At 44.8% G+C, this 20,473-nt stretch overlaps 1 long non-coding RNA gene across 1 annotated transcript in view; it reads right to left on the bottom strand.

Moving 5' to 3' along the window:
- Nucleotides 1-7,959: 7,959 nt before the first annotated feature.
- LOC141567514 (uncharacterized) overlaps nt 7,960-20,473 on the bottom strand; it is a 49,661-nt gene continuing 37,147 nt past the window's right edge. The window contains exon 2 of the long non-coding RNA XR_012490188.2: nt 7,960-8,458. This is a non-coding gene — a long non-coding RNA (uncharacterized LOC141567514). The remainder of the gene's footprint in view (nt 8,459-20,473) is intronic.

A 20,473-nucleotide genomic window follows, 5' to 3' on the forward strand; every position in this document is an offset into this window, starting at 1 on the left:
GGGGAAATACTACAAACAGGTTTGAAGCCTGGCGGAGCAGAGTAGTGGCCACTGGGGAAGTATAGGGAGGGCTCCTGGCAAGTATCTAGGACCAAAGGTAGCAGGTTTGGAAACACACCTCTTCTGGAAGAGAAGGGGGCATTTTGGAAGGGAGCGGTATCCCCCGGAGCCAGTAGTGAAGTGAAAGAAGGAACCAACTGAAACTATGGGCTCCAGAGAAATAGGATGGATTCATTACGTTATATCAATATCAGTAAAAGGGATATTTGTTAAAGAAATGCACTTCTCTGTAGCAACAGAAGAGGACATTCTTGAGCTAAGAAACCTTGTAAACCACCCAAACCCTTCCTCCACCCATGTGATTCTCTTCCATGGCTGGTCCAGGAAAATCCAAAACAAATAAGTCTTAATTTAAAAAAGAATCCTGGATCCATATTCCAAAAAAAAAAAATGAAATGAAAATCAAAACATCTTAGCAGGATGGAGTTCTACTCCAGTAATGGTGAATTTGATTGTTTGGACCACCCTTTCTGTTAAGAACAACTAGAAAAGCTAATTTTATACATACTATACACACACACACACACACACACACACACAGTATTTGAAAACATCAAAGTGCCACCAGTTACCTAGGCTGTAAGATTATAGAACAAGATCTGGGAAACCCAGAGGGTGAACCAGGCATGAAGGCTGCTTTTCTCCTAGAGGCATCTGCCAATCTGAAAGCATGGGGAAAGGGCTCAGAAGCTGAACAGAGCTTTCAATGGACTCACAGGGCTTTGAAGAACAAAAATTGCAATTTAGGGTCCACCAAAGACGAGGGGCCCCAGTGAATCCTCCAGGCTCAAATTAATCCTCCCTCAAATTATTTCTACACTTTTTGTGTAGAGTGTTTGGTACACACAAAATTAACTAGGCACGTAAGGAGACAAGACCGCGTGACTGAAGACTAAGACAAAAGACAAGTGAAAAGCCCGTAACTAATTCAGATAATGGATTCATCACCCATGAACTTCAAAAAAACTATTTTTAATATGTTCATAGTGTTAAAAGGCAATTTTGAGAAATTTGACAGAAGTGGACATTTTTAAAAAGAACAAAGTGGAAATTTTATAAATGAAAACTACAATAACTGGAATTAAGAATTCACTAGGTACACATAGCAGTAAATCAGACATAGTTGAATAGTGACTCAGTGAACTGTAAACAAACAAAAAAATCAAGAAAATATCCATTCTGATGCATTGAAAGAAAATGAAAAATATTAAAAATGGAGGGTGGGGGTAATTAGAAAACATGGGATTGTGTGAGTTATAGACATAGTTGAAGTCCCAGGAGAGGAAAAAGAATTAGAATCAATATTCCAAAAGCTAATGGCTAAGAATTTTCCAGAATCCACAGAAGACATAGATATGATAATGACTTAGTCCTTTATGTCCAAGCTGGATAAACACAAAATCACCTAAGGCACATCATAGAAAAAACTGCTGAAAACCAAAGATAGAGACAATCTTAAAAGCAGTCAGAAACAAACGACAACACTAAGAGCTGACTGAAACAGTGGAAGTCATTACAAAATAGTATGAAACACTTCTTGGACCCTACGTCTCATCCACCCTCTTTATCTTTTTATCTACATCTCCAACACACACAAAAATCTGGAAATTTAAAAATTATTAACTCCTTAGTCAAAGGGGAACTATAAATTGAAATTGAACAATTTCTTTTAAAAACAAAGATTATGAAAACTATATATCAGAAGCTTTGAGATACAGTTAAAGCAAAGGTTAAAAAAATGCATAGACTAAATATAGGAATGAAAATGAAAGTAACAATAAATTAAACATCTTTCTCAAAAGTTAGAAAAGGAGCAAAAAGTAAATCTAGTGAAAGTAGAGAGAAGTAAATAATATTTAAGATAAAGCAGAAATAATTGAGTTAAAAACCAAATAGTAGAACTAATAAATAAAAAGATATTCCTTTGAAAAAAATCAACAAAATAGATTTAATCATCATAAAAGAGAAAGCACAAGTACAAATTAAAACATGACAATTGGAGATTAACTATTGAATCAGAGGCTATTCTAAAATATCATGAATCTAAGTTGTACAATTTTGTGCAAATACATTTGAAAATCTAGATTAAATGGATAATTTTCTAGAAAAGACTTTACCAGAACTGACCCTAGTAGAGAGAGAAAGTTTAAAAGATCAATTTTCCATAGAAGAAATACAGTTATTAAAGAGCTAATCCCCACAAAAAGCACCAGGGGAATTCTAATAAGCCTTCAAAGACTAGATAATTTCAGTGCTATTCAAACTATCCCAGAGATATTAAAAAAAAGGAAAAATTTCCATAATCCTTTAAATAAGTGAATATGTTATTGATTTGCAAACCTGATAAATACTGCACACACAAACACAAAAGAAAACTATAGACTAATCTCACTTAAGAATACTGAAGAAAAAAGTCTAAGTAAAACATTAGCAAATATAATTGACCACATAAAAATATAATATACCTATGTATATATATGTATGTATATGGTTACAGGAAGCGGAGTACAGCATTAGGAATAGAGACAGTGGAAATGTAATGGCTCTGTGCGATGTCAGAGGGATAGTGGATGGGGGGAGGGGGGATCACACAGTGTGTGGGATATAAATGATAAACGTCTAAGTATTGCTTTGTCTTGTGCACCTGAAACTAATGAAAAAAAATTTCAAGAAAAAAATATATAATACACCATGATCAAGAGGTATTTGTTTATTCCAGCACATAGTGGGGCTCAGAATGTCTAAAAACACCCAAATACATACAAGAAGCTGGCAACGCAAAGGTGGCATATCAAATAAGTGGCGAGAAGTAGAGTACTTGGTAATGATGCTGAAACCACTAAAAAGGCATCTAGAAAAACATTAATTGGATTCCTATTCATACCTTAAAATAAATTCCATAAATATTGACATGTAAAAAATGAAATGATAAATGCACTAGAAGTAAACCAATAATTATGTTTACAATCGCAAGTGATGAGTATAGCCTCTATAAGTATGACATAAACTCCAGAAGCCATAAAAGAAAATAGTAATAAATTTGACTACACAAAAATAAGAGTTTCTTCATGGCAAAAAAATCAAATCAAATCAAAAGACAGATGAGAAACATGGAAAAATGTTTGCTAAAAATGGGACAAATGGCTAACTTCCTTAATAAACAAAGAGCTCCTAAAGAAAACAACAATAAGAAAAAGAACAACAATCTGGAGAAAAACGAGTAAAGTATATGAACAAACAATTTACAGAAAAGAAAATTCCGATGACTGAACGAAGTGAATATAACATAAATTTTATGTAGTGTGATGATATTGATAAGTGTGGAAAAGATGCTTAACATGCTCATAATAACAAAAATGCAAATTAAAGTCACAGTGAGATAAAATTTTTCAACTAACAGACTGACAAGATCAAAAGTTCTATAACATGTCGTGCTAACATGGCTGAGGGAAACATGCATGCACACATTGCTAGTGGGAAGGTAATTTACCCACAAATGCTGTGGAGATCAATTTAGCAATTCTATCAAAATAAAAAGTATCCTTATCTTTTAATCCAACAATTCTACTTCTAAGAATTTACCCCAAAGATGTACTTGCAATTATAAGAAATGAGGTACGGACAAGGTTATTTATTTCATCATTGTTTTAAAAGGCAAAATATTAGAAACACCCTAAATATCCAATAGGGAGTTCATCAAATAAATTATGTTACAGTCATGAGATTGAAAACTATGCCACTAGTTAAAAGTTCAAACGTAGATGTGCTTATATGGTTTAATCTCCAAGATATAGTTTTCTTTCTTTTTTTTTTTTTTTTGGCTTAAAAACAACAGAAATTTATTCTCAGAGTTCTGGAGGCTAGAAGTCTGAAACTGAGGTGTTGGCAGGGCCATAGCCCCTTTGAAGACGCTAAGGAAGAATCTGTTCCCTGTGTTTCTACTGGCATCATGCTTGCGGGTAAGTCCTTGGCTTCTAGACCCACCCCTGCCAGCTGCCTCCATCTTCACAGAGCATTCTCCTCTCTATGTCTGTTTCTCCAAGACACATTTTTCAGTGAAAAAGTAAGGTACAAAATAGTGTGTGGTGTATACAACAAATTATGTAAAAACACATGTTTTTACACTAAAATATTTTTGGAAGTAAACCCCAGAAGCTGGTAAGCGGTAGATTCAGGGAAAGGAAATTGGGTAGCTAGGGGAAGAGGTAAAAGTAAAACTGACTTTTTTTTTTTTCACTGTGTTTCCATTTATATATTTTTTACAGCTGTATTGAGATATGTGTCGCATACCATAAAATTCCTTCCTTTAAAGTGTACAGTTCAGTAATTTTTAATATATTCACAGAATTATAGAAAGGAACAATCCAAGACGATGGAGTAGATACACACTCCATTAGGTGCTTGCCTCATCCCATAAACACATCAAAATTACAACTAAATTATAGAACAGTCAACCTGGAGAACCATCTGAAGTCCAGCTGAACAGAAGTTTTATAACTAAGGATATAAGGAAGAAGCCACGTCGAGACTGGTTGGAGGGGTGCAGACTTGGAATGGGCCCCACACCTGCATGTGGTGGTTAAGAACCCGGAGGGGTATCTCGGCAGCGGGATTCCTCCCAGAGGAGCGACAGACCCCAGCCCCACACCGGCCTCCCCAGTCTGGAGTACTGGTGTCGGGAAGAGGAGCCCCCACATCTGGCTGTGAAAAATGGGGGACTCCGACCACTAGGGTAGGACGGAAGGCTGCACGAAACCCAGACGTCTTCTTAAATGGCCCGTGCACAGACTCACTCGCAGGCACTCACCTTGGACTCCAGCGAAGAGACGGTGACTCAGGGAGTGTCAGAGACACACGGGAGGCAGACTGAGGCGTATGGCCTCGGGGAGGTGGCTGGAGGACGGTTGGCAATTTCCCTGTTTGGCTCCCCCTCCCGTGCAGCCGGCAGGCAGGCGCCATCTTTCCTGTGTTGATCCCGCCCCCTACGCTTACAGCAAAACCTGAATCTGATTGGCCTGGTGAACTCAGTTGCTCCTCCCTGCTGACTCACTGAGACCCTGCCAGACCCAACTCCGCAGGGCAGGAGGCTTTATCTGCAGCTGAATCTTACCAAAGCTGGCAACTGGCAGTCAGCGGCAGCAGGCCTCAGTGTGTCCCGACTGTGCAGAGCTATCCCAGACCCAGTACTGGTGGCAGCCGTCCTCAGTTCACAGAGTGGCCTGTCCTGCACACCTCCAGGTCCAGCACAAGCAGCGACCAACTGTGGCTTTGTAGCTCCTACCAGGTAGCCCCTGACTGGTCACAGGCAGGAGCCGACCTGGACCTGCACTGGAGCCCCTCCCAAGAGGCCCAAGAACCAACATACTTAGAGGTTGGCTTCAGACCACAGCAGAGCACCACCCTATTAGCCCCACAAGTGGCACACAAAGGAACCAGAGCCCACTGGGTTGAATCCCACTCAATGGGGTAAGCCTCCCGCACAACAGCCCATAAGCTTTGGATGTGGTCAAACCCCACAGCCAATCAGCCTGAGGATCAGTCTCACCCACTGACATATCAATAGCAATCAAGGCTCAACTATAACAGGAGAGTACTCACAACGCACACAAGGGACTCTCCTGGAGCACCCGGTTCAGTTGACCAGGGAGACTATGCCAGGGCCCCACAGGGCACCTACTACATAAGGCCACCTGGCAAGAGATACAGCAGGTCTACATAATACATAGAAACAAACACAGAGAGGCAGCCAAAATGAAGAAACAAACATATGCGTCCCAAATGAAACAACAGGAGAAAACTCCAGAAAATGAACTAAATAAAATGGAGGCGAGCAACTTACCAGACATAGAGTTCAAAACACCGGTTGTAAGGATGCTCAAGGAACTTAGTGAGAACTTCAACAAAGAGATAGCAAGCGTAGAAAAAAGGCATAGAAACCATAAAAAAGAACCAGTCAGAAATGAAAAATACTATAACTGAAATAAAGAATGCACTAGAAGGAATCACCAACAGACTAGATGAAGCAGAGGATCAAATCAATGATTTGGAAGACAAGGTAGCATAAAACACCCAATTGGAACAGCAAAAGAAAAAAAATAATTTTAAAAAATGAGGATAAGACCGGCCCAGTGGCTCAGGCAGTTAGAGCTCTGTGCTCCTAACTCCGAAGGCTGCTGGCTCGATTCCCACATGGGCCAGTGGGCTCTCAACCACAAGGTTGCCAGTTCAATTCCTCGAGTCCCACAAGGGATGGTGGGCTCCGCCCCCTGCAACTAACATTGAACATGGCACCTTGAGCTGAGCTGCCTTCCAAATGGCTCAATTGGTTGGAGCGCGTCCTCTCAACCACAAGGTTGCCAGTTTGACTCCCACAAGGGATGGTGGGCTGCGCCCCCTGCAACAGCTACTGGACCTCGAGCTAAGCTGCACCCTCCACAACTAAGATTGAAAGGACAACAACTTGACTAGAAAAAAGTCCTGGAAGTACACACTGTTCCCCAATAAAGTCCTGTTCCCCTTCCCCAGTAAAAAATCTTTAAAAAAAAAAATGAGGATAGTTCAAAAGACCTCTGGGACAACATTAAGCATAACGACATTCACATTATAGGGGTACCAGAAAGAGAGGAGAGAAAGCAAGGGATCGAAAACATATTTGAAGAAACAATGATTGAAAACTTTCCTAACCTGGCAAAGGAAATAGACATAAAAGCCAAGGAAGCACAGAGAGTCCCAAACAAGATGAACCCAAACAGGCCCACACCAAGACACATTATAATTTGAATGGCAAAGATTAAAGACAGAGAGCATCCTAAAAGCAGCAAGAAAAAGGCAACTAGTAACTTACAAGTGAGCTCCAATAAAACTGTCAGCCGATTTCTCAACAGAAACTGCATGCCAGACGGGATTGGCACAAAATATTCCATGTGATGAAAAGCAAGGACATACAACCAAAGGTAATCTACCCAGCAAGGCTGTCACTTAAAATCAAATGACAGATAAAGAGCTTCCCAGACAAGAAAGAGCTAAGGGAGTTCATCACCACCAAACCAGTATTACAAGGAATATTAGAGGGACTTCCTTAGATGGAAAAAAAATAAAAAATATGAATAATAAAATGGCAATAGTTACATAGCTATCAACAATTACTTTCAATGTAAATGGATGAACTGCTTTGATCAAAAACATTGGGTGGCTGAATGGATAAGAAAACAAGACCCTTACATATGCTGCCTACAAGAGATTCACTTCAGATTGAAAAACACACACATACTGAAAGTAAAGGGATGGAAAAACATATTTCATGAAAATGAAAATGGAAAAAACAAAAATGCTGGGGGTAGCAATGTTTATACCAGACAAAATAGACTTTCAAACAAAGGCTACAACAAGAGACAAAGGTGGGCCCAGTAATCCCACTTCTGGATATTTATCTGAAGAAACCAAAATGCTATGTCAAGGGAACATGTGCATCCATATGTTCATTGCATCATTGTCTACAAAGGCCATGATGTGGAGGCAGCCTGGGTGTCTGTCGATGGAAGAATGGATAAAGAGGTGGTACATATGTACAGTGGAATATTACTTGTCCATGGAAGGGAATGGGATCTTGCCGTCTGTGGCCACATGGATGGGCCTGGAGGGTATTGTGCTGAGTGGAGAATATCAGACACAGTAAGACAGATGCAATAGGATTTCACTTATATGTGGATCTAAAGAACAAAACAAACAAACAAACAAAACAGAAACACACTCATAGATACAAAGAACATTTTGATGGTTGCCAGATGGAAGGGAGATTGAGAGGGTGGGAGAAAAATGGAACTGGATTAAGAAGTACAAATTGGTTGTTACAGAGTAGTCATGGGTGTACCAGAAGGAAAATAATAATATTGTAATCACTATGGTGTCAGACGGTGCTCGATTTATTGGGGTGACAGAGGGGAGGGGGGTTGGGGAGCAGGGTGAAAAAGGTGAAGGGACTAAGAAATACAAATTGGCAGTTACAAAATAGTCACAGGGATGTAAAGTACAGCATAGGGAATACGGTCAATAATATTACAATATAACTGTGTACAGTGCCAGGTGGGTACTAAACTAGTCAGGGCAATCATTTCTTAAATTATACAAATGTATAACCACTATGTTGTACATCTGAAATTAATACAAAATAATATCGAATGTCAACTGTAATGGATAAATTTTAAAAAGGTAGAAATGGTGGAGGGAAATAAGAGGTTCAAATCTCCAGGCATAAAACAAACACGTCATGGGATGTAATGCACAGCATGGGGAATATAGTCAGTGATATTGTGACAGCATAGAATGGTGTCAGATGGTTGCTGCACTTGAGGTGGTCACTTCTTCAGGTACACAAATGTTGAATAAGTATGGTGTACACCTGAAACAGATATAATAATTGTATGTTAGCTATATTTTTTAATAAAAATATTTTTTAAACACAAACAAAAAGAGAATTCTGCAGCCATTACCAAAATAAAATTTTAGAACTTTTTCAGCACTCCAAAATTAGACCACATACATACACATCAGCAATCATTCTTCATTTGCAGCCTCCCTGCCCCCAGCCCAGGTAACCACTAATCCACTTTCTGTCTCTCTGGGTTTGCCTATTCTGCACATTTCACACAAATGGAATCATACAATATGCGGTTTTTGTGACTGGCTTCTTCCCTCAGCATCATGTTTTCAAGGTTCATCCACGCTGGAGCACACAACAGTATTTCATTCTTTCTTGTGGCTGAATAATATTCCATTGTACAAATATACCACATTTTATGTATGCGTTCATCAGATGGAAGACACTTACGTGTGTTCCTTTTGGGGGAACTATGAATAATGCTGCTATGAACATTTGTGTACAATTTTTTGTACGGATGTTAGCACATCAGTGAGCTGGCAGTGATTTGGAGGGAGAAGACAAAGGTGGGTGTGGGGGTGGGAGTAAAACAATGACATAGTAATTAAAACAAAAACTAAGAACTCAGACGCTCAGCGCAGAAACCAGGACACATCCTAGCGCACGTCGGACAGGCCCACGAGAGAGACGCTAAGGGAGGACGCATGACTTGTCTCGGCAGCACTGGTCGAGAGTTATTATCCATTTCTTAAGAATGAGAAATGGGAGACTTGGAGATTGATGTCGGAACCCACGGAATGTCCTTGGGTTTATATTGAGAAGTATAATGTGCTATGGGAACTAGAACAGATTTCTCAATTAAGAAAAAAAAACAACTCAGTAGGAACTGCAAAGTGTACACTTTGGTGCTCCAAAATCATCTTACAAAAACACAGAAGGAGATAAATTGGGGCTTGTATATAAAGAAAAGCCTAAGAGTAGGGAGCCACGAACAACGAAGTAAAACCTTTCACAGAGTAAATGTCTAATGGTGTCACGCAGTTTCTCAATGGCTAGAGGTCTCCAAGGTCCCTTGCTTTGCTTTCCCAGTCTGACCATTGTTTTCCTCAAACATGGACAGAGTCAGGGCCAGAGAATGTAAGTCAACTTGGGATAATACAGCTGAAGCAGACGGGGTGCGTACTCGATGCCTCTGGGGCCCGCCTCATGTTTCCTCTGTCACATCCCAGATTCCAGCTGTGGTTTTGGTGGCCAGTTCTGTGATGGCTTCAACTCACTTCACCCTAACAGCATTTTGCCAGGTGCGCACTGTGTCCTTTCTGCTCTGGGATTGTGATTACCAGTAGTTCACTTAGCCTGTCCACACGCTGCAAAATCTACGGATAGAAAGGGTACATCTGGGATCAGTCCCGAGAGCCCTATGCAGGGAGCAATCGGGGAACACAGGTGAGACCCACAAACGGACAGCCCGAACCCCCATGCCACCTGGCTGGTTATGCTACTGCCTCTTCCTCAGCTCACACCTCTGGTCCCATGGGACAGGAAGGACCTGTGCGACTACTAGAGAACAGAAGAAGAAAAAAATCTCACGCTTGGTTTGTGGATCAGAAGGCCCCGTGCGTTGGTGGGAGCTGAAAACGGATGGCTGCCACGCTCACTTAAGGATGGCGGCCGTGCACGAGCCCAACAGCGGCGGACTCTCTCTCACCAAGGCTGGTCCTGGCTACTGCTCTCCTGAGTGCTCAGCCTGCCCGCAGCACTGACAATCACTGAGCCCTCAGTACGGTACCACCTCTCAAGGGGACCAGCCAGCCATTGGTGGCTAGTGGATTACATTGCACCCCTTCCACTCTGCAGGAGGCAGCAGTTTGTTCTCGCTGGAACTGAACCTCCTCTTGATATGCGTTTGCTATCCCCGACCACGGTGCTCTACCGGTACCCCCTCTGGAGGGATGACAATGTCTGATCGCCAAGTGAACTCCCACATCACATTGTCTCAGATCAAGGGACCCCTATAAGGGAAAAGGGGACGTGACTGCTTCTACCACCTGTTACAGTACCCGGAAGTGGCCAAACTCAGAGAAGGATGGAACGGCCTATTACAGGCTCAGCTGAAGAGCCTACTCAGAGGCAATTAAGAAAGTTGAGGTGCTGTCCCCCAAGATGCAACTTAGGTACTGAATCTACACCTGGTATGGCACCGTGTGCCCAAAGCTAAAATACGTGGGTCCAGAAACCAGAACGTAGAAGTAGGAGTGCCCCCTTCCCCTCCACTGTCGGTAATGTGCTTCCCAGCATGCTTCCCAGCATCACAGTTTTAGGTTCTGTGAGGTCCTGGTTCCCAAGAGGGGAACACTTTCACCTAAGAGAACACAGGGTTCCACGGAAGCCACAATCAGAACACTGTCACTCTTTGGGCTCCTTGTGCCAATGAACTAAGAGCAGGAAAAAAACACAGTGTAGGTGGAGGATTAATGGCATCCGTGAACCCCATCGAGAGGTGGGGAGTGTTTTTCCTCCCCCTTGAATGTGGGCTGCGACTATGACGGCTTCGAGCATGGGGATGGGGTGGGGGGTGCTGTGTGAGCTCCTGATACCGCCTTTCAGAAGTCCCCCATTTCCTTTGATTTCCTCTTCAGGGATCAATCCCTCTGAGCTCACTGGCTGGTGAACACGGGCTACGGCGTCTCTTAGACCAGGACTGCCAAGCGCTTTTCCCAAAAGTCCACCTGACATATATTTCCTCGGCGTCCAGCTCCTAGGCATGGGACTGTCTTGTTAGCGTCATTGCCATTTCTTGCCACGGCACAGCAACTCCTACAGCAAATCCTGACGCTTAATGTGTCTGCAGGGTACAGTCATTAGCAGCCATGGTCCGTGCTACTGGGAACAGGGAAGGAAGGCGTTTTTCAGTGGAACACCATCACTCGCTGTGCAGAGAGTGCAAAAACACCTCTGTGGATAACACCTGACTTTTGAGTTCAAGCAAGATGTCAGGAGCAGCAGCTTGGGGAGTGACTGCTGCCTGCTAATCCCACTCAGGAGTGACATGTGCAGCCCGGTCTATTTCTCCTGCAGACATTTCACTTGAAATAGTTACAGTGACAAAGTGATTGTAAATATTTATGTTTTCACATTACATGTGATTTGCATGGAAGGAGCCTTCAATGCCAAATAAAACATCACCACTGAGCTCTAGTTGATACCAAATGGTTGGCTTTTGCGGCCATTAACATTTCACTTTGCCTTAGTCTTGTTATTGTCGTTGTTTTTTGTTATTAAAACAAACTACACAACATCAAAGGCTTGATCCATGAAAGAAATAATTGATAAGCTGGACTTCATTAAAATTTAAAACTACTGCTCCGCGAAAGACACTGTGAAGAGAATAAGATAAACCACAAGCGGGGAGAAAATACTTGCGAAAGAGATATCTGATAAAGGACTGTTATCCAAAATACACAAAGAAGTCTTAAAACTCAATGATAAGAAAATGAACAACTCAATTTGAAAATAGGCAAAAGACCTACACAGATCTCACCAGAGAAGATATACAGATGGCAAATAAGCATATGAAAAGATGATTAACATCATATGTCATTAGGGAATTGCAAATTAAAACAACGAGACACCACTACGCACCTATCTGGATGGCCCAAATCCAGAACGCTGACCACTCCACATGCTGGTGAGGACGTGGAGCAACGGGAATCTCATCCATCACTGGTGGGAGTGCAAATGGCGCAGCCACTTCGGAAGACAGTTTGGCAGTTTCTTACAAAGCCAAACACACTCTCACCATAAGTACGATCCAGCAATCAAGCTCCTTGATATTTACCCAAATGCAGTTGAAGACCTATGTCTCCACACAGCCTGCATACAGATGTGGCCACCAGGCTTTATCCACAGTCGCCAAAACTTGGAACAACCAAGATGCCTTTCAGTAGGTGATCAATAAATAAACCGTGGTGCATCCAGACAATGGATTAATACTCAGCACAGAAAAGAAATGAGCCAGGAAAGCCATAAAAAGACACAAAGAAAACAAATGCACATGACTAAGGGATAGAACCCAATCTGAAAAGGCCACGCAGGCTGTGTGATTCCAACGACATGACATTCTATAAAAGGCAAAACTGATGACAGTAAAAAGATCAGTGGCTGCCAGGGGTAGGGGGCAGGGAGGGCTGAATAGGTGGAGCACGGGATTTTGATGGCAGTGAAACTACCCTATACGATGCGGTAATGGTACATACGTATTGCTGTACATTTGTCCAAACCCACAGAACGTACACCACCGAGAGAGAGCCTTAATGCAGACTGTGGACGGTGCGTGACAGCCACGTGTCAGTGTAGGTTCGGTTGTAACAATGTAACCCTCTGGTGTGGATGTCAGTACTGGAAGAGACCGTCCCCTTGGTCATTTACCCAGCCATGTTCATGGAGTATGGCCATGGGTGGCAGGTCACCAACGGATCGGAGAGGCCAGTGGCGGGTCCAGGACCGTGGGAACAGCTATGGCTGCTTACAAATTGAAAATAATCCCACTTGCAGGAAAAGGCTGAAAGCAACACTTCGAATTGTCATGCACAGAGAATGAAGGGCACAAGAAAATCCACCTGGTGGGTGCCCCCTTTGTTATACTGAAACTTCTTTCTCTCTGCATTGAAAAAAATTAAAATAAGAGCCTAGCCCAGAGAGAAGAGTCATTGCCAGGGTCATCAGGTTCTAAAACCACAACACATTGTGTGAAAGGAAGAGGCCATGCAACAGTATATGCAGTACGATCCCATTTTTGTTAAGATATACTTGAGTGCGTACATCTTTATACAAAAAGTCTAGAAATACATATTCCAAAATGGCAACGCTTGGCTAACTCTAGGATTATGGGTGATCTCTGTCTTTTAAAGTTTTTATCTGTACTTTTCTCATTCTTCTAAAATGAATGCATAGTATTTGTGCCATAAAGCTTTAAAAATAAAATAAGTAAACAAACAAATGTAACAATTACAAAAAGAAAAGTTGAAAGGGAACAAGTCTGGAAACTCAGGAATCAAAGGAACGAAATTTAGGAAAATGGCACAACGCCAGTGCTATGTGAGTGACCTGGTGGCCCCGAGGCCCACCCCTCAGAGAATTCTGTAAATATGCAGGTAGGGACATTTCCTTGTCTGGTCCTTTTTAAACTGAAAGAATAGTATGTGTAATTACGACAAGAAGCCGTTATGGAGCATGAAATTTTCGAGATCTGACCATGTACAAGACAAAGGTTTGTGTGGGGCCCATGTCTACAGATGGGCAGATCTTCCTGTTACCTCGCCTCTCCCTCTGCCCCGTGCAGCATTTTAAACTCAACTTTATCACCATTAGCAAAACTTCGGGTGCTTCCTAAGGGTTCTCCTAGCCCCCTGTGTGAAGTTCAAGTGTTTGAAAATACGATGCAACACTAACCCGAGACAGGCAATCTTTTGAGGGAAGCAAAGTGCTCCTGGGTATTTTAGGTGTTTTTGTCAAAGCCACCTATACTATACTCAACATCAATGAATGAAACTCTTACGAAACATTTTGGGGGAAAATTAAAAGAAAGAAACCAAGTGTAGAATTCTAGGTCTCCAGCCGCCCTACAAAGCATCTCTTCACAAATGACCCATTTCCACCACCACCAGCTAACTAACTGCGTGATCCTGAGAGGGCGGGGATTGTAACGTTGGACTCATCAACCTCCAAGATCCCATCTGGCTCGAGCATTGTATAATTTCAGGATTCCAAGGAGTACACACACATCCCCTGAGTGGCAAATCCTGGAAGTACTGTCTGTTTTGTGGTTTGCTAGCTAAAGAGAGGTTTCAAAAAGCTGCAATAAATGATGGGGCCAACACAAGTTTTAATAATTAAAAAGTGGGCGAAGCTGCTGTTGACCAAGATGCAAAACCAAACCCATTTATAAAAGAAATAGGCCCCATTCAAAGACATAAATCATTCCTCCTGCTAATATATTTCCTGCCGTACTTTCCCTGGAAGCTTTGTTGTTCATTTGTCTCACCATCAATAAATAAGAATTGTCCGTTACATATGTAACAACTTAGTGTTTTCCTGCTAAACCACTGTGCTCTGTTGGTGAGGGGACACACATTCTTTCCACCTGTTCCTATTGTCACTGGTATTATGTATTAAAGAAAAGAAGAAAAAAAAAGAAGCCTTTCCACTTGGGTTTATTCAGAGAGAGTTAACATCTGATTTTACAGGGAACTATTTAAAAGAAAAAGAACACAGGCCGGCCCGGTGGCTCTGGCGGTTAGAGCTCCGTGCTCCTAACTCTGAAGGCTGCTGGTTCGATTCCCACATGGGCCAGTGGGCTCTCAACCACAAGGCTGCCAGTTCTATTCCTTGACTCCCGCACGGGATGGTGGGCTGCGCCCCCTGCAACTAGCAACAGCAACTGGACCTGGAGCTGAGCTGCGCCTTCCACAAATAAGACTGAAAAGGACAACAACTTGACTTGGGGGAAAAAAAAAACCATAATGACTAAATTACCAACATTTAGAATGAAGACAGGACCCATAACAATGCATTGCTCAGCCATAGAGGAGCCTGAGGCCAAAGGAAAAATCAGTAATACTTACCCTGTCTTTATTTAAAATTTTGATATTTTGTTCACCACGGATTTTTGTATTAATTGTTTTTTTAAATGTTGCATTAAAAATGATTTATCTTGATGGCTGAGCTTTGGGCCATACTCTGAATTGTGCCGGAGGCAGGTGGCAGACCTGCCTCACTGCCACGCCCTGTCCCAGCCCTGAGTCTACGACAGCAGCAGCAGGACCGGGCCACCCAGCCTCTGTCCCACACTCCCCGGGGCGCGGAGGGAAACAGGGCCTCTTAGGCATCTGCTCCTTGGTCAGTGGGTGCTGCGGCCTGTCCCTCGATAGCCGTCACCTCCTAATTCCTCTCCGGGTAGCCGTAGCCCTCTCCACTGTACCATCGCTTCGAACACACACTATTGTGTGTGACCGACCTTTACCGAAGGTCCTGGGGACAGACGGTCAGGGAATCAGTAGGCGATTACAGTCCATAGCTACCAGGCTGGCAGGACACAACTTTAAACAGATCCTCACTCTTCCCAGATCTCATCAGACACCGCCTGCCTCAGCCCTCCACAGGTCCTAGCCATAGAAGACAATCTGGGGGGCCCTTCACTCCCATCTCTTTTTCCAGGACCCCAAATTCCATCCCAAGCTTTCAGCAGATAATGCCAAACGTCCTTCTCTTTGCTGCGATGCACAGTTGAACTCTTCTTTGTCTAAACCTCTCCATCTAGGTCATGTCCATGGGGCATACGCTGGTTTTCAGTCAAGCAGGCCCATTAGAGAGGTCTCTGCAAATACAAGAAGGTTTGCCCTCTGTGGAATTCTGCCCAGAGGCCAAGTGACTGCAACCACAGCAACTGTTACCCAACCTCCCCCCCCACACACACACACACACGCTGTACAGGATTTAGTCACCTGTCTTAGCATCACCAGCAGTAGGGGCTCTGTCTTTTTATCTCTATCTTCAGCTCCGAGAGCTGCGCCTGGCGTGGCACACGCTGGGTGAAGACGCTCAAGCTGCCATGTCCACCATTGCTGGGGTGGGACAGTGGGGGGCCCAGGGGGTGCAATTGGGGTGGGAAATTACGGACAAGCGCACAGCTGTGATGCTGTACATCTAAGAGCTCTCTGGTTCCAGAGCCCCATGGGGCTTCCAGGAAGAATCTCGTTCCACTCTCTGCTCCCCGAGTATCGCTTGTGTCCCAACCCCCTCCCCCCACACCAAGCTTCCTCCCAGAAGATGCTAAGCTTTCAGTCCCACCGCACAAAACCAAAGCCCCTGAGTTTGTACAGCTTGGCGGGGAAAGGGAGCCGGAGGACAAGAAGAGTCTGGGTTTGAATCCCAGCTCCCCCTGCTCCGGGGCAGGGCAACCCTGTGCATGTTCCATCGTCTCTCCAGGCCTCAGTTTCCTCCTCTGCAGAGTGAGGATCGTAAGGAGCAGTACCTCACGTAGTTACTACTATGGGGGTTCCCTGAGCTCTTCCACACTCAGCACTTACCCTGTTTCCTTGAAAATAAGACCTAGCTGGACAATCAGCTCTAATGCGTCTTTTGGAGCAAAAATTAATATGAAACGCGGTATTATATTATACAAGACCGGGTATTATAGTAAAATAAGACTGGGTCTTATATTAATTTTTGCTCCAAAAGATGCGTTAGAGCTGATTGTCCGTCTAGGTCTTATTTTCAGGGAAACACAGTAGAAGAGGGTCTGGCACACTCAGTAGGCATCAGCTCTCATTAGCCCCCAGCCTGCAGGGAAATTATTTTTCAGGGCTGAGAAAGCGGACTGGGAGCTGGTCATGTGAGCATGCCCAAGACACTGGATGGGGGTGCCCAGGATTGGCTCCTGGCTGCACTAGAAAGGTTGGGAGGCCCCTAGGAAAAGATCCTGTAGCTCCAAAGAAGGAGAAACTTGAGCTTTTCCCATGGAAATGACCCTTGAGGCTGGAGCAGTGGGAGTCAAATGTGCCCACACATCACTTGCAAAGGATCCCTGGCTTCAGAGGCAAACCCCGCACTCCCTCCCCCAGGCCGGGCCTGGGATGGAGTGTGTGGAGTGAAGGTAATGCAAAGAGGCAGAGAGACTGCCTTCCTAAGTGTTTGCATAAAACTTGAGCTTTACAGCATTTGTCTGCATCCAGAGAAGAAGCAGCCCCTGTGGGTACACTAGGTCAAGAATGCCTTTTCAAACCGTGCCTCACACCCCATATGGAAGGGCGCCCCCCAGGGAGGGCTGGGTTCTGCAAAATACTTCACAGTAGGAGGGAAAGAACTTTGGAACTCTCCCTGCTATCCTCCAGGTGAACTCGAATTCTTTCCTTCAAGGCCTGACGACTTGCCCTGGAGACCAGCTCTGGCTGTAAGACCCACCCCTTGTTCCACCCCAGCCCTACCTTCCTGTCCCCCATCCTTTACTGGCTTGAAAGATCCTATCAGAGGCCAAAGCCCCCACATGGGCCCCCAAAGGAACAGCTGGGACTCAGCCAGCCAGCACCGTCACCTCCCAGGCAGCAAACAAGACCCCAAGACGCAGGCTGACATAAGCTTGACAAAACTCTCCAGAGCCAGCTGGCCTTACCTACTTCAGAACCCAATGCCAGGAAAGTCTGGGGGGCCCGCCAGGTCCCCAGGACTGAGGGATGGAGAACTTGCTGACATGTGCCTTTCTCCTTCCTCGTTTCACTTCCCGCCTCCCGCCTGCACAGTGTACCACATCTCAGCAGAGCAGGCTGCGTCCACACAGCTCTTAAGGCGAGGATGGGAAAACCTGCTCCCAGACTGGCGGGTTCCCACAGTGCCCATTGTCCACACGCTGCTGGGCCCAGACCCAACTGCTAGCGGTGGGCAAGAGCCAGCCATCCGTGACCCTCTCCTTGTCAGAAAGGAAAGAGGGTTCTAGCTGTTCAACCAAAGGTCAATTGCTCGAACTGTGTTCTGTAGGCCCTGAGGGGTGCACCATCACAAACGCCTAACCCAAACATACCTGGACCAGCCCGTCCGTGCCACATGCAACAACCGGGAGCAACTGAGAAGAAAGTTAAATCCTCACTGGGTCTCTGGGGAAACGTCCAAAGAGATTCCAGGCCCATCCACAGCCATTTCTCTAAAGTCATTCCTCCATCTCTCTCTCCCCCAGACCCACACACCAAACAGCCTAAGGTCTCTTCTTTCTTCTCTCTCTACACCCATAGAACCCCTCACCCGACCTTGCCAGAGAGCAGGGTCTGCTTCTGCGGACCCAGTCTTTTCTCCCACCCAAAGAGTCTTTCTTTTCAAATCTCCCTGCCGCAGTTTTCTTCTGCAGCTAATCCGCACCTCAAAAGGCACATGAGAATTTTCCAGCTCCCTGCCCGGTGGCTGCCATCTTCTGTGAAGGATATTGTCTCTTTATTTCTGTCTCCCCTTAACTTGTCATGCGCAAGCCTGTATGTTCCAATGACGCAAAAAAGACCCAAACACCTCAATTCTGCAGTCTCACGGAAGGTCAAACATTTACTCAGCCATTAACAAACTCCCTGCACTGGAGCAATTCACATTTGTATTTGCAAGGAAAACACAACGTAGCCAGCCTTTGATGACTTTTCTCCATCAACTCAACTAGGCAGAGAGGAAGCAGCCTTGCAAATAAACCCCCCTGGGCTTTCTCTCCCGCTCCCAGAGAAAACAGAGAAGGCCCTGTGCCACCCCACCTCCTCCCCCAAACTCAAGCCCAGTCTCGCTTTGCAGAGGTTTGGGAGTCCTGGCCTCAGGGAGAAGGGAGACACCCCAGGACTGAGTTTCCTCAGCCGGGAACAGATCGTCAAGAAGAGTCCTGCGTTCCTCTGTGAGTTTTGACTTGAGCCACGGTCAGTGCAGGACAGAGCGGGAAACGTGCTGAAATGCTGACTGCCGGGAAGGTCTGTTCCATTTTGTGGGTCAGGCCGTCTCAGGAAATAAGCTGTAAGTGGAGGTGAGTCTTTCCACATGTCTCGCATGGAAATTGAAAATGATCACCTAATGTCATCCAGAATCCCTCCAAAACATTTTTATTGTTTTGAAAGAGAAAAAGAAAATTGTAAGCCAGGTGGCATGTCATGGGTTCCTAATCCAAATGAACAAAGCAGGAGAACAACTCACCCCGAAATGAAGTCAGGGGGAGATCCCAGCGGGTGTGTCAGGCGGGCTGGGTGTCCAAGTGGACATTTAACAAACACAATGTGAGGGGGCGACAGCAGGCTACAGCCACAGGAATTCCAAAACTTCCCTTTGTTTGATGAGGGGAGAGAGGCTGGGGAACCGCTGAAGGTCATTTAAAATAATTTTCTGAGTGCTTACTGAGGGATCTGGCACAGACGGTGCGAGAAAGGTTAGAGAAGAGAACGGACAGCAATTTCCCTACCAGGACCAGCACTACACCATGGAGTAGCTGAGCACATTCCCCGAGTCCCTGCCCCCAAATACCGCCCCTCCCACAGATAAATGAAACCCCACTGTTAGAGATTCCGTCCTTTGGAGCCAACAATCATGGGTAGAGAACACATTTCTTCTAAATCCCCTAGACAGTAACAGTTACATTTTGTTTCCACCCTCTCCCCCCAGTTTCTACAGCAGAGTATAGGGCGATTAGTTTCAGAATGTGTCAGGTAATTCTTTTTATTTCTAATTACACAAGTGAAATGCTTGACTGAAAGACATAATGCAATGTCTTAGACTTGCTTTAAAATAATGCAGAAAGTGGGGGAGTAGGTGGGGATACAGAAGAAACAAGATTGGCTATGAGGTGATTATCGCTGGTGCGGCGTGGTGGGTACGTGGGAGGTCATTATCCTATCCCCAAATCCCCCTGTGCCGCGCTTGGAGACAGGAAACTGCAGGGCAGTAAGGCCTTTTCTGCCCAGACCCTTCCTGTATCTGAGTTGTCAGTAGACTCTGGTCACCTCTCCAACCACCCCTCCACCTCCAGAAATGGAGGCTCGGGGACCCTCTGTTCTAAGACCCAACAAAGCTATCTGAGGGTCAGTGGTTTTCCAACCCGCTGCCCCTTCTCAAGAACCCCCAGCATCTGTGCTCCCGTCTCCTTCACCTCTGCTTGGCCTGAGGACCTGTGATGTGAACACATCCTTTCTCCAGCCCGTGGTGACCTGAAGCTCCCGTGTTTGCCAGGGACCCCATCCCTCACAGGGCAGAGGAAGCCACTCTGGCAGCTCACTGTCCCTGGCGTGGATCTCTCCCTTCTCTTGTACCAGCGGGACCAGAAGAGTGCACAGAGTGAGTGGGAAAGGAAATACAGGGATAGCCTTCCAGTGACTGTGGGTGTACAGACATGCACGCAAGTAGCCTGTGTCTAAGGCGAATCCAGTGTGTGCCATCGCGAAGCCCTTCAGGAGAGAGAGAGAGAGAGAGAGAGAGAGAGAGAGAGAGAGATTCCCATTGGAGGAAAGCGAGGAGGGCTGCATGAACAAGGTG

This window comes from Rhinolophus sinicus, chromosome 8 (genome assembly GCF_057876585.1).
Source record: "Rhinolophus sinicus isolate RSI-liver-muscle chromosome 8, RSI-T2T, whole genome shotgun sequence".
NCBI classification, from domain to species: domain Eukaryota; kingdom Metazoa; phylum Chordata; class Mammalia; order Chiroptera; family Rhinolophidae; genus Rhinolophus; species Rhinolophus sinicus.